General features: G+C 35.1%; 1 long non-coding RNA gene across 1 annotated transcript in view; it reads right to left on the bottom strand.

Annotated features, from left to right (window-relative positions):
- Window positions 1-15,913, bottom strand: part of LOC105464909 (uncharacterized) — a 517,978-nt gene that overhangs the window by 12,655 nt on the left and 489,410 nt on the right. Inside the window, exon 4 of the long non-coding RNA XR_977141.3 lies at window positions 11,372-11,465. This is a non-coding gene — a long non-coding RNA (uncharacterized lncRNA). The remainder of the gene's footprint in view (window positions 1-11,371; window positions 11,466-15,913) is intronic.

Consider the following 15,913-nt stretch of genomic DNA (forward strand, 5'->3'; position numbering starts at 1 on the left):
ATTTTGTGCATATGGCTAGCCAGTTTTCCCAGCACCATTTATTAAATAGGGAATCCTTTTCCCATTGCTTGTTTTAGTCAAGTTTTTCAAAGATCAGATGGTTATAGGTGTGTAGTTTTATTGGTCTGTGTGTCTGTTCTTGTACCAGTGCCATGCTGTTTTGGTTACTGTAACCTTATCATATAATTTGAAGTCAGGTAGTGTGATGCCTTCACTTTGTTCTTTTTGCTTAGGATTATCTTGGCTATTTGGGCTCTTTTTTGTTCTATATGCATTTAAAACAGTTTTTTCTAATATTGTGAAGAATGACAATGTTAGTTTTATGGGAAAAGCATTGAATCTGTAAATTACCTTGGGCAGCATGGCCTTTTTCACAATATTGATTCTTCGTATCCATGAACATGGAATGTTTCTCCATTTGTTTGTGTCATCTCTGATTTCTTTGAGCAGTGCTTTGTAGTTCTCCTTGAAGAGGTCCTTCACTTCCCTTGATAGCTGTATTCCTAGGTATTTTATTCTTTTTGTAGCAATTATGAATGGGAGTTAACCCATGATTTGGGTCTCTGCCTGCGTGTTGTTGGTATATAGGAAGGCTAGTGATTTTTGCACATTGATTTTGTATCCTGAGACTTTATTGAAGTTGCTTATCAGCTTATGAAGCTTTGGGGCTGAGACAATGAAGTTTGTTAGATATAGGATCATATCATCTGCAAACAAAGATAATTTGAATTCCTCTCTTCCTATTCAAATACCCTTTATTTATTTCTCCTGCCTGATTTCCCTGGCCAGAACTTCCAATACCATGTTGAGGAGGAGTGGTGAGAGAGGGCATCCTTGTTTTGTGCTTGTTTTCAAGGGGAATGCCTCCAGCTTTTTCCCATTTAGTATGATATTGGTTGTGGGTTTGTCATATATGGCTCTTATTTTGAGGTATGTGCCTTCAATACCTAATTTATGGAGAATTTTTAGTATGAGGGGATGTTGAATTTTATCAGAAGTCTTTTCTGCATCTATTGAGATAATCTTGCAGTTTTTGTCTCTAGTTCTGTTTATGTGATGAATCACATTTGTTGATTTGCATATGTTGAACCAACCTTGCATACCGGGGATGAAGCCAACTTCATTGTAGCGGATAAGGAAAGCACAATTTTTAAAACAACATCTTGTGTGGACACAAAAATATTATGTGTTCATTTTAATATTTTGTAACAGCATGGAAAATCACCAAAAAATGCAAATAATCCCAGGGTTTGCACTTAGGATGTAAAATTTCTGTGTATGAATTTGATATATATTTCAACCATGTATTCAATAGGAATTTTATAAAACCAGTCCATTAGATTTAACAATTAAATATCTGTTTTAAGCCTGTACTTTTGAAAACTATTTTTGCAAATATATTAATTCAAATTGACTGTGAATTCATATATAATGGTATAAGACTAATTAAACATACAGGTAGTATTCATATGACTCCACACAGAATAATTTACTATAGAAAGGTATGTATTATCATGTGTTGGTCTCTAGTCATCACCTTGGGCACTGCTATTATGCTTTCACTTGCAGATTGTGTAAATGTAGATCTTGTTTCACTAAGTCTGGGAGGAGACCTGAATTCTTCATTTCTTACAAGCTCCCAGGTGATTCAGAAACTCTGGCTTACTGACCACTGTCGGAATAGGAAGTAGCTAAACAATATATGAGATGACATTCAAGATGACAGCCTCCTAGTCTGTTGCTCATTTAAAATAATACCTCTTCTTTGCTTCTTCCATAGTTTGCCCTTGTGATTCTGAAATGAAAAAAAATCACTAGAGGGATTCAAAGGCAGATATGAGCAGATAGAAAGAAGAATCAACAAACTTGAAGATAGGACTATTGAAATTATCAAGTCTGAGAAACAGAAATTTTAAAGATATAATTATAATGAACAATATCTAAAGAACTTATGGAAAAACTACAAACCAATATCCCTAATTAATATTTGATATGGTTTGACTCTGTGTCTCCATCCAAATTTCATGTCAAATTGTAATCCTCATGTGTTGAAGGAGGGGCCTGGTGGGAAGTGATTGGATCATAGGGATGGATTTCCTCTATGCTGTTTTCATAATCATGAGTCCTCACAAGATCTGATGGTTTAAAATTGTGGCACTTCTCTGCTTGCTTGCTCTCTTTTTCTCCTGCTCCGCTATGGTAAGATGTGCTTGCTTCTCCTTTGCCTTTCGCCATGATTGTAAGTTTCCTGAGGCCTCACAGCCATACTCCCTGTATGGCTGGTGGGACTGAGAGTTCCTCTTTTTTTCATAAATTACCCAGTCTCAGGTAGTTCTTTATAGCAGTGTGAGAACAGATTAATACAATATTGATGCAAAAATTCTCAGTAAAATACTAGCAAAACAAATTCAACAGCATATTAAAAGAATTATACACCATGACCAAGTGGGATCTATTCTTAGTATGCAAAGATGGCTCAACATACAAAAAGCAATCAGTGTAATACATCACATTAACAGAATAATGGAAATAAAATAAACAGTCATCTCCATTGGTGCAGAAAAAGTATTTAACAACATCCAATGCCCTTCCATGGTAAAAAAAAAGAAAAACCTTTCATGAGTGTTTACTCAACGTACTAGCACTAGAATGAAACTACCACAATGTAATAAAAGTCAAATATAAAAAACCCCACAGAAAAATGGTGAAAGACTGAAAAACTGGGAACAAGGCCAGGATGCTTGCTTTTGTCACGTATAGTCATCATAGTACTGGAAGTCCTAGACAGAGCAAGAAGGCCAGCAAAAGAAATAAAAGGCTTAATATTGGAAAGTAAGAAATTACATTATATATGTTCACACACAAGATCTTATGTATAGTTGATGCTTGGGACCGCTGAACCTCTATAGAGGGGTAATTAGTGTCATATGACAGCTATGGATGCTGTTCAATTTGTGTGCTGCATATATATTAACCTCCTTTTAATTAAACCAAATTTTGGTTCTATTTCTTGCAAATATAAATAATATCTATTTAGTTTACATAGGTGAAAATGTCTGATTAAAGTAAGTAGGAATATAATATTAGCAGAAATTCTCCACAACTGGAGGGAAAGAACTAAAAAATAAAATTTTATAAAAGTAATTACCTAAAATCTTCAATTTTGAAATATTAAGAGTTTTAAAAATTCTTAAATGGTGTTACATTGGGAATAAGATTTTTTAAATCCAAATTCCACCATTATGATAATTTGAAATCATTTAAAGCATTGGCACTATGGCTAATCATATGCAAGTAAATGTAATACAGCTTTAGAGTGTAACAAGTTATATGAAATGAGAAGGATTTCTATCATTGGTACCTCTGATAGTGAGGAAAGTCAAATAATTTCTTCCAAATACGTTCTTTTCATTTTTTAAGTAATTTCAACTTTTATTTTCGATTCAAGTGGTACATGTGCAGGTTTGTTGCTTAGCTATACATGTAGTGTGATGCTGAGGTTTGGGATACAATTGATCCTATTACCCAGGCACTGAGCATAGTACCAAATAGCTAATTTTTCATTCCCTGCCCTACTCTCTTCCTACCCTCCGTAGTAGTCCCCAGTGTCTATTGTTCCCATCTTTATGTCCGTGAGTACCCAATGTTTAGCTCTCACTTATAAGTGAGAACATGTGGTTTTTAGTTTTCTGTTTTGTGATACTTCACTTAGGATAATGGTCTCCAACTGCATCCATGTTACTGAAAAAAAAAAAAAAAAGATTTCATTCTTTTTTTGCCTACATAGTATTCCATCGTGTATACATGTTGATGAGCATGAAGGTTGACTTCATGTGTTTGCTATTGTGAATAGTGCTGTGATGAACATATAACTATGCATGTCTTTTTGGTGGAATGATTTATTTTCTTTTGGATATATACCCCATAATGGAATTGCTGGGTTGAGTTGTAGTTCTGTTTTAAATTCTATGAGAAATCTCCAAACTACTTGCCACAGTGACTGAACCAATTTACATTTCCACCAACAATGTGTAAGCATTCCTTTCTCAACACAGCCTTGCTAGCATCTGTTGTTTTTTTACTTTTTGGTAATAGCCAAATAACATCTGTATTACAGAATTCCTTTTTCACTTTATTCACATTTATTTTACTCTCCATGTATACACATAGTTATAAAAAAATGTCCTGATGAAGAGGAATAAAGACTTCACCTAACAAGAAACCAGAGATGCAACGATTTGTTTTAAAACAAAAAGCCTAAGATTTAGACTAAAAGAGTTTGGTTTGTTCCAGAAGTTGCTAGCTGTACAAACCTGGCCAATACTCTCAATCCCTCCAAGCCTACAACCCATCACTTATCAAATGGGATACTCTATCTAGTTCTAAAGTCACAGGGTTAAATAAACCATGAGGATTAAGTGACATAAAATGTGAAAGCATATAGAGACTAGCTCAGTGTCTTATTTGGGGTGCTCCCAGAATGGGTCAGATACAAGGATTTTAGGGCAATAATATATTTGGGAGATTATTTCAGGAAGCACTAGCAGAAGAAATGAGAGAGGCAAAGGAAGAAAGCCAATTAAGGTGCATCATAAGGCAAGTTACTACTGTAGGAAACTAGAGTTTAATCCTTCTGGTAAACCCTAAGAGACAGTGTAGAATACATCCCTCTGATATTTACAAAGCTGAAGTGTTTATCTTTGCCTGTTAGTTGAGAGCTGCTTCTGGGAGCATTAACTGTGCAGTGCTTCTAGCTTGCCCTATGTGTAGGCTGAGCAATCTTCCATAGACACAAAAGAGCCCTTAGGCAGAGACTCACAGGTGTCAACATAAGCAGCCTTTTGCTTATAATCATGAGCACCTAGAAGATATGAATGGGCCAATTATGGCATTTGCTACACTCATAAGTGCTCAAAATGCAAGTGAGTTTCTTCCCACACTTCTCCCTCCACTTCATGAAGTTCTTTCGAAATGTGTTTTTCAACCATTCTACAAATTTTATTAAGTGTCTACAAAGTGAAGGCAGTACAAATTTTATACGACATAGTTTTATGAGACATAGTCTCCCAGAGAAAAATATTACAGAAAGCTTCATGTCATTACTGTATTATTTAAATAAAGTCCCCCACAATGCATCCTCTACCTAGAATTATTGCTGTTATTCTATCTGGTAAAGTCCTCCTCACCTATTTATCTCTTTCACCTTAACCACCTACATTTAAAGTTTTATGGTCATTAACCATCACCTTATTAAATCTAATAGATATTTGACAGTACACATCACCATTGAAAAATACCGTCTTCTTGAAATTGTTTCCTTACTTGACTCACAACCCTTCTTGCGGACTTCCTATGTCCCTGGTTTCTCCTTCAGTTTGTTTCTCAAGACTCAATTCTTTTTTGAGATCCTTTAATTATTAGGTAATTCAAGGTTTTTCTCCGGGTCCTCTTTCCCTGAAACGCTATACTTCCTGCTCACACATGCCCATGACTTCAATTGTTCTGGTCATGATTCCCAAATTAGTGGAGACTGTACAGATGGCTTCTCAGAGCTGTAGATATACACTCATTTACTTATCGACTAGGTTTATATAAATGTCACTCAATGCAAACAAACAAATTCAACTTCAATTTGTCAAAATTGTACCCATTATGTTAGCCAAAGCTTGTTCCCATAGAGGCCATCCCGATAAAAATCACACTGTTCTTTTGGGTGTTTACTCTTGGGTTTGTGGAGGTAAAATTGTTCGGGCAAGGACCTGCTATGAGGAGAGCGCTAATTAAGAGCTTATTAGACTCCTATATGCTTGACAATGTCATCACAAAACTAGCATAATTATGTCATATGGTTTCAAGTTCTGCCTTTCACATACAACATCAGCTGAATATAACATGCATGTACGAGTCTAGCAATGCTAACTTACTCTGTTGTCCCCAGGCTATAACATGGAAAGCATATGTAATCTCATTGCATCTAGGCAATTATAACCATTGTGCTCATGTATGCAATTGTTATGGTTTGCATCATAATGTATAGAGAAGTATGACCTTGACAATAAGTTACAACATTCTACAAACTGATCAGGCACTAGGAAGTCTATTCCTTGTTCTCCAACAAACAGGAAATTACTATGGAATGGTTAAAGACTGGTGGATATTCTTTCTATCTGATTGTAACAGCATTGAATTTTTAGTTTAACAACTATACAGCTAATACTATAACAGCTAAACACACAGCCTCATTTTCAGTAACTGCCAAGGATGTGGAAGAAAACACACACACACACACATATACATACACAGAGAGAGGGAGAGGGAGAGGAGAGGGCAAAGGAGAGAGAGAGTGAGAGGGAGAGGGAGGGAGAGGAAAAGAGAGGGAGAGAGAGGAAGAGAGAGAGAGAGAGAGAGAGAGAGAGAGAGAGAGAGAAGATAAATCAAACCCAAAATTTCTCACTCAAATTGGGCAGACAAACCAATATTTAAAAATACCTGAAGGAATCTCAAGCTAAATAAGGAATTCAACAACAGCCATTAGAATAGGAACTTATTGTAGATAAATTAATATTATAGAATAATTTTAGTCAGATGTTATTTGCTTAAAATAGATAATTTAGAATACTCAAAGAGAGACACAGCAAAAATATTCATAGATGAGAAAACTTCTGGAACAAAAGTAGGGATAAATGAAACACCACACAAATTTAAATTAACCACTTAGCAATCAGAGAAATAAAAATATTAAAATATAAAATATAAAAAATTCAAAAGGTAAGATAAACTCTATGCTAAGTACAGCCACAGAGATAATTCATGAACACAGTATTGAGGAATTTAATCTAAACACAGCATAGGAAGGCAGTGAAGGATATATAGATATTTATACACACAGACAGAGAGACAAGGAAATAGAGGAGTTATTTGAAGCACACTGAAAGGTCAGACTGGTTTGATGATTGGATGTTACTGTTTGGAAACAGAATACAGTAAATTTGCAAAGAGAAGGTGAAGGAAGATACACACAGGGATTGGTGACTGAGTGAGCTATCCCACTTTTCTAGTTCTTGTGATACCTATCTGGTTTGAAATTCCTGCCCTGTGAGTCTTTGAATCCTTAAAATAAAACCCCACTTTTATTGCACTGGTTTGAGTGGGTCTCTTATTCTTGATTCCCAAAGAACATTGACTAGAACATGCAGCAAGGTTGATGTTAGAAAATCTACCCTTCAATCTGTCTTATTGGCTAATAGTGCAAGCTAATTTATAGTTGACAAAAAATGGCTTCTTTATAGCACAACCTTATGAAACCTTATTAAACGGCCTTTTTATCTCTACATATACAATACTACAGAATATCTGCAAATACATAGTTCTTTCCTATAGGCAATGTAACTCCTTTCTCCTTTGAATTTCAGCTAAATCTCTCTACTGTCTCTCTACTGTGCTTGCACTATAGGTTGGTTTCTTCTTATATGCAGGTATTTTTCTGATGTATGTCATTGTTTTTATTTGATTGCTTGTATTTTGATATTCCAAACATCCTATTTACCAGTTTTTCATACTTGTGATATTGTTAAAATGCATTTTAATATATTTTAGAAAGTATATATAGACATACATACGTCACTATTTCCTGTTTCCTTGTTAATTTCTCCAAAAGTGACATTAAACCCTTTAACAACAGATTTTCTTATGTCCTACCTAGCGTTCTTCATATTACTTATTTCCCTCTCTTTCCTCCTCAAATTTCAGGTAAACACTGCCAGTGACCTGCCCGAAAGATTTTTCCTTGATTTTGCAAGCTTGATATACTCTTTGCTCATGAGTCTTAAAACCATAAACCAAGACCGCAAATAATGAAATGCTGCTTCAACTATTGACTTTTCATATTTCTTTCTCTTCTTAAAGCATGATCTTAAACTGAAAAACAAAAAAGAGGAACTCTTCTGCTCCTTTAGTTTTTTCCCTGGACTTCACAATCATAAATGAGGTATTTTTATGTTGTGATTTACTACTATGAAACAGAGGGAAAGCAGGTACTGTTATAGACGATTGGTGAGTTTTAATGGACCCTCTATTACATCTCCATCCAGGAAAACAGCATACCATTTTAGTAAACATAATGTTTATTAAACAATAAGCAATGTTTATTAAATAATAAGCAATGTTTAAGCAGTCCGTTCCTTGTAGAGAACCTCTATTGATGCCTCCCTCTTCCTCCTTAATATACCAACAATTTTTGTTGAACTATTTTGCCTGTAAACAATCCTCATCATTCTGTTAAAATATATTAAATTGTATACCTTAATATAACTTGGAATCAGCACCCAGGAATGTAATTTCATAACTTTTCCGTAACTTCTTGCCTTGATCTATTTTTCCATACCACTTATCATCTCCTAATGTTCTATATTATTAACGCATTATTATTATTATTTTCTGTATCCTCTTGCTAAAATTCAAAGTCCATAAAAACTGTAACTTTTATGTGTTTTATCTCATTGATATATTTATTTCAAGCATCTAAGATACATCTAGGACATGGTAGGGGCTTAATATACATTTTTGAAATGAGTTAATGAACAAATAAATAAAATAATGCAGTGGTACACATATTTTCCTTTTCTTTTCTCTTTCTCCTGTATATTATCTTCTCCTATTTGACAAACTGTAGTCCTGAGTTTGCCTTTTGCATTTTTCATGTCCTCATTTTCTAGATGAAAACACTAATGTATGCTTATCTAACACACACATAAGTTTTAATACTCCCCAAACTTTTTATTCTCCTATTTATGGCTACCTTATGGATTATTTTCTGCCATCCTCTCAAATAAGCTAGAGTATCCAGATAGCAGCATACCTCAAACATTTTCAGAAAACTTTTCCATCTAGAAAGGTGAACTTGCATGTGAAGAATTTATTGATGATCATATCAATGAGACAGATACATAGCATACATGTTATGCTGACCTCTAGGACAGTTTTTGTTGTTGTTGTTTTTTGTTTGTTTGTTTGTTTGTTTGTTTGTTTTGCCAGAAACTGAACTGTAGTGCTCTGTGTTTCCAATCACCTCCAAAATGCCCATTGCAAAATATTATTTTTTGTTCTATTCACTGGAACTGGTAGGATTTTAGTATTTAAGCCTTCATGGCTACAGTACTAAAAAAAAAAATGGTCCTATAAAGAACTGAAAGAATAAGTTATCTCTAGATTCTTAGCTCACTGCCAAGAGAGACTTGGAATCAAAGAAAACACAGCCTGAGACTTGCACATCCTTAAGGACTCAACAGTTGAGATGAGATTCCAGATTCCACTGCTCCTGACTCTTTTGATTGATCCCTAGACCATGCTTCATGGCATGATAGAAATAGAAATTAACTTTTATCTATAGGGAAATAATACTTTTATAGCTGCTCACAATCTTCCCTGTAAAAGTGCCAATTTTACAAATGTTTTTGGCAACAGAAACATAAGTTGCACTGCCTCATAATAATCCTAAATGCAGCACAATAAAAACAAACACCCATGCCCTGTTCTTTACAGAGACTATTATTTCTTGACTCAAACTGGAATAGGCTAATATTTTTATTGGTTAGATTTATGTTCTTCCCCTTGTCTGCCTACTTTCTTGCCTCTTGCAAGCACATAAGAACATCTATCCTCATGACCATCAGAGCATTAATAACATTGTCAGTATGACCCCAAAGGAGCATCCAGCTGCAACATCTGCTTCTCTGTCTATTCTCATACTTATTTAATTGCAAATCTCCCCTAACACACATAAATCTTTAAAGAGTATCTCCCAAACAGTAAACACACTAAGTATGTGCACGTGCCACTGATGAGTAAGAACTTTCCCATTTAAGAACCATCTCAGTTTTCAAAGATGTTTTCAAAGATTAGCCTTAGTGAGTATATTATTTATGGTAATGCTATTTATAGAACCATTTCACCCATTATGAAACTAGGAACATGTCTATTAACACCTAAGCAATTTACCTTCTGAAATATCAGATGAGGCATATAAATAAAGTCTGGAGCCAAACTCTCTGGGTTCAGGGCATGATGCTGAAACTTATTAGTCTTATGACAGTTAGGTAGGTTACCGAACCTCTGGATATCTTCAACTCCATAGACAAATTTATAAAATTGGTTGTGCTGATTAGATATGTTACTATCTGTGAAGATCTTGACAACAGTTCTGATGCTATTTTCAATACTAGGCCTTGACTGATCCAGTGTCCTAGGAATATGGCAATGGTGACATGTAGTGCTCCTCTAGTTCTTCTTCTCTCCAAGCCTTAGGAAACTCCACCTGCCTTTGTCCTTATTCTAGCCCTGGGGAACTAGAAATGCTAAATGAATCAGCAAATGCCAGGAAGGAACCTAATTTATTTTTAATGTTAATTTGTAAAAGTTAAAAGTTAGAGTTTATGATACAGCAAAAGTTTTACAATGGTCATTTCTAAAACCTGAAAGACAGTAAATCATTTTTCTATATGGATAAAAAATACATAGAAATATAGGGCTTACCTATTATAGGGCTTAACTATTTTTACATATGAAAGTCAAGTTGATATTTTTAAAAACAGTAATGTGGCAGGAGCAGAGCTTTTCTGTGGCTCTATTTGGAACAACACCTTCCTTTTCGTTTAGGCTGTTGCCTAGCAAGATGGAGCCCAAGCAGACACTTAGCAGGTTTTGCAAGACAGCTATTTACTACATAGATATGTGATACCAATGGGGTGGAGGATTTACCTAGAGATCTATTTTTTTTAATTCCAAAGAAATTTGCAAGCTTCTTTCTCAAAACTACCTGATTGACAAAGTTTTACTGAATATCTTTTGTAAAAAAGAGTTTCTTTCTTTAGACTTCATTTACAGCCTTTCGACATGAAAATAACATATGAATAACTTCTTTTTTAAAAAAGAAAGACTTCTGTTATAAAAATGATATGTGCTTAATACTAAAAAATGAAATCATGCGTGACAGGACAGTCAAGAGAAGAAAGCTTAAATAAGCCAAAATCAAATCACCCTGAAGGAAGTGCTGTTAGCGTTTGGTGTCCATGGTCTCAGACATGCCCATATGCCTAAAGACAAAGCCAAAAATATGAGAAAGAAAGAAAAAGAGTGGAAAAACAGACTATGAAATCATTTTTATAACATATATTAACTTATTTCTCTCATGTTTAGATGAAGAAATTAACCTACCCCCATGACACAAGTTTATGTATGTAACAAGCCTGCACTTGTACCCTTGAACTTGAGAGTTAAATTTAAAAATAAAATAATAAAAAAACAAAGCTGCTGTAAACAAACAAACAAAAAAGAAACTAGAATTTGGGGTAAATTTTAGATAATATTTCTTTACCATAGACGTATTATTTGCTGAAATATTGGTCAAATCACCATGGAAGTAGTGCTGTTAGCATTTGTTGTAGATGGTCTCAGACACGCCCATATACCTAGAGACAAAGTCAAAAATAAGGGAAAGAAGAAAGAAAAAGGGTAGAAAAACAGATTCAGACCATGACATTATTTTTATGAGATATTAACTTATTTCTCTCATGTTTAGATGAAGAAAATAAACTACCCCCATCACACGAGCTTACTTATGTAACAAACCTGCACGTTTACTCCTGAACTTAAAAGTTAAATTAAAAAATAAAAAAATAAACAAAGCTGCTGTAAACAAATAAAAAAAGAAATGAAACTAATATTTGGGGTAAATTCTAGATAATATTTTTTTCATATATACTATTTTCTGAAATATCAGTCAAGAGTCATAAAACTTTATTAATAACATGAAAATATTGGAATCATTAAAAAACTGGTTCTCCACTTCAATGGGTTAAATACTTAGCCCCCACTCTTTTCCTCAAAGTTCCTCTTGTCCTGAATATTTTGCAGAGATTCAGATTTGCTTTTATGTTGCATTTTATCATCCAGTAGTTTTATTAGTTTTAAAAATGACTGTATTATTTTTTCTATAATGCATTTAAGAATGTATTTTGCTTCCTTTTCAGATGAAGGGCAGCTGGGAGAGCATGATCTTCTTGGGCCATCCTTGAAGACGTTATTCCAGAAGTCTATTTTATACGCCTCTAGAATTGTGGATTATTGTGAAGAAGACTGATTTTTCCTCATATGTGATTTTCTCTTCTACCTGAGTGCAAGTTTTATTTCATTCCTGAGATTCAGAGACAAGGGACCTTATAACAACTTTTGCCAAAGAATGTCCAGCATCCCTCTTAGCTTTGCAGCTCTGTTCTCGTCTTTACTTCTCCTTTGTTTCTGTAATTTCATTTACGTAATATTTCTCTTTCTTTCTGCAAGTCTTCTGCTTCTTTTCAGCTTGTTGTTGTTGTTCCTATTTGAGACATAGTGATGAGTCCAAATCACTTGCTTGGTTTGCACATATGTGAGATAATGAGTATTCACTGGACCGTATTTAGTGTTTCTGGATGTAATGATGTGTTTCCTGTTTACTTCACAATATTGGCACTTCTAGGTGAAAAGGTGCTATGAGAGGCAAGGGATAAATAAAGAAACATTAGAAGCCAGTACTTACTGTACAAAAATAGAGTCACTTGAGTAATTGTCAGAAACACGTGCAACGTAAAATGAGCTCAGTTTGTAGAGAATCACTTGCCAAAGACAACCTCTTTGATAACATCTCTTCTTCAGCAAACCCTTCCCGCAACATCATTTCTATGGTTTTGAAAATTCCTCCATGGTTATTTCCAAGGGTTCTTTCCCAGCTCACTGCAAAAGGAAAATTGGTCTTTTCCTTTCATTGATCCAGCTCAGGACTTTTACTCCCATTGTTCTCTAGGAAGAATTCATTTTCATAGAAGAGATGCCAGTTCAGGTCATCTATAATTTGGGAGCTCAGCAAAAGGCCGAAAATAATACTCAGTGTCAGAGGCATCTGAGCTTCCAAAAGCTTGATATAAAATAATCGTTTTCTTAGAAAAAGAAACATGTCCATCTTCTTTTTATTTACCTACTATTGTTTCCCATTTTCTCCAGACAAAAGCAGTTTTATTTTTAACATGTAGTCATTTTAAAACAGGAACTTACAGAAGTTATATATCAAATTTAGAGACTCTATTTACGAAACAGGCCAAAAACATATTATGCGACCCTTGTAAAAATTTAATTATCTACTCACCATATGCTTATGCATTGCTATTTACAGTACACACACACACACACACACAGTCCCCATCAATGACCTAAATGCTACACAAATAATAATACAATAATATCTGTGATAAGAGTCAAAGTAAAGCAAAGTAAAGCACAGATGCAATTCTCCAAGAGCCTCAACAAGAGACCACTTTTGTTTACAAGGAATAATAAAAGGCTTCATCAAAGACTTGGCAGATGGAGAGAGGAAGACAGAATCAGAGACCAACAGAAGCAAAGAGCTAGAGGCAGGCTATTCCAATGGATGTATAACCACTCTCCCAGGAAATATTCTATTTGATGATAGCTATGACCCCTTAAAGTTCTTGAAGGTACAGCAATTGCACACACATCAGTAGTTTTACAAGTCTTGCTAGTAACAAATAATACAAAGTTGAATTGCAGTTGCTGTGTTTTACCAGGTCACCGATTTAGAGGAGAAGGTCAAGATCAGCCATGGACTACACATATAGAACAGGCAAGTGTATGTTCAGAGATCCTCCAGTCACTCATCTTTTATGAGCACCACACAACATATGCTTGTCTATAATCCTAGACTTTAAGGTTATTTTCCAGCAACTTCATATGCCATCTCACCTCCCAGATACCCAATGTCCCAAAATATGGTTGATCTCCCTCAAGGGGTTCCCTCTATAATTTTGCTATGTCCCAAAGCTACTTTTTAAGCACTATGTGGCTTCATTATTGCTGTGTTCCTAGAGCCTGAAGGACAGTGAATACTCCAATAAATAGTTGTTTAGTGAACAAAAAATTAATAGATTGATTGGCAGCCCATATGGCAAACAGAAAAGGAATTACGTCCATTTTATAGATAAGGTTTCAGAGACAAAGCAAGGTTAAACGGATTACCCAATATCATAAAGTCAACCCTTCTGATTATCTAACTTTCCGTGAGGCATGGCTTTTCCAGATAATGATTAAATAGGTCTCGGGTGAAGGTAGGTTTCAGATAATGTTTGATAGGGAGGGCTTCATTGTCATCAAGATTCCAGTTCCTCCCTACTGTTCATAGACTGTACCCTCCTCCATGTGTCAATTTCATCCTGGGATTTGGTTTCTCTATTGTAGCAAAAATGGGCTGTAACCGTTTTATTTTTTATTTATTTATTTATTTTTATTTTTATTTTTTTTTTGAGATGGAGTCTCACTGTGTCACCCAGGCTGGAGTGCAGTGGTGCTATCTCAGCTCACTGCAAGCTTGGCCTCCTGGGTTCATGCCATTCTCCTGCCTCAGCCTCCCGAGTAGCTGGGACTACAAGTGCCCACCACCACATCCAGCTAATTTTTTGTATTTTTAGTAGAGATGGGGTTTCACCGTGTTAGCCAGGATGGTCTCGATCTCCTGACCTTGTGATCCACCCGCCTTGGCGGGTACTAGGATTACAGGCGTGGGTCATCGCGCCCGGTCTATTTTATATTTATATAAACACAAGGCCACCCTGAAATGGAGGGCCTCTCTACTTCAGAGTATCAAGCAAAAGTCCTTGGCTTCACACTCATCAAAAGTATTTAGATTATATACCCTGCCGGAATCAATCCCTATGGCGAGGGGGTTGGAACTAGGCAATTTGTTGTCCACCCAGGAAGTCCACACCATGAGGTACATGTGTGGAGGTAACTAACTAGGGTGAGCAACTCTTCCCAGTTTTCCTGCAGCTTAAACAGCTTTAGCACTGATAGTTCTATGTCCCAGGAAACCCCTCGTCTAGGGAAACTCCTCAGTCTCAGGCAAACCAATATGTTTGGTTACCATAAAACCACTATCATAGACATGAAAATCGGCTGTCCCTCAAACTCATTCTCAGGTCTAGCTATCAGGAAGTTGATTTAAATAAATGAATATATATATATATATATATATATATATATATTTTCTACTTTTTCACAGTATACATCCTTCACAGAAATCATCGAGTTTTTTCCTGTTGTAAAATTTCAAGTTCTATAAAGAATTTTGTTTTAATTTTTTAATCTCTCTTAAATTAGGAATTTACAGTCCTCGTGATTTCTAATATTATTTGACAGAATTTTCTGTTCTATCAGTGGCATTCCTAACCCTTCTTTAGAGTCAGAGCTTTTCGATAGTCATCTCCCAAAACATGAGATCCTATAGAGGGTGTTGGTACATTTCAAAGCTTCAGAGATGCTTTCTAAGCTATTCCTCAAATCTTTAGTGAGGTGAGAGCTAGAAGAATCTGTCTCCTGAGAAGAATCAGTTCTCACCTATAAAAAAGAAAGAAGGCCCTTAATAACAATTTTATTTAGGGCAATGTGTTTTATTATTTTTTATTCGTATTGATGTATGGCAAATACATCCTGATTAGTTTCCTAATTCCTTTCAGTTTATTCTTCCTATTGTTTGCAAATATTCAACTAGTACCCCTGATAAACTTATAAAATAACAAGTTTTACAATAATTTTAACTTCTCCTCTATTATCTATTTGGCTTTCACTGTGTCTAAACATGTGATAGTAAGACTCAGAATTTGCACAACTATGTCAAAACAACAAATAATGTCAGTGTAAATGTTAAGCTATTTAGTTATTATAGTGTAAACCAGAAAGGAATAATTTAGTATTTTTGACAGCTTTCACTGGTTAATTTTAAGGATGGTCTGTAGAATCCAGGAAGTCCTGTTATGGTCCTGACCTAGACTTTTAAACTGAATAGCTTAGGGTGGTGAAGATCGTGCCAGCTGCT

This window comes from Macaca nemestrina, chromosome 13 (genome assembly GCF_043159975.1).
Source record: "Macaca nemestrina isolate mMacNem1 chromosome 13, mMacNem.hap1, whole genome shotgun sequence".
NCBI lineage: Eukaryota > Metazoa > Chordata > Mammalia > Primates > Cercopithecidae > Macaca > Macaca nemestrina.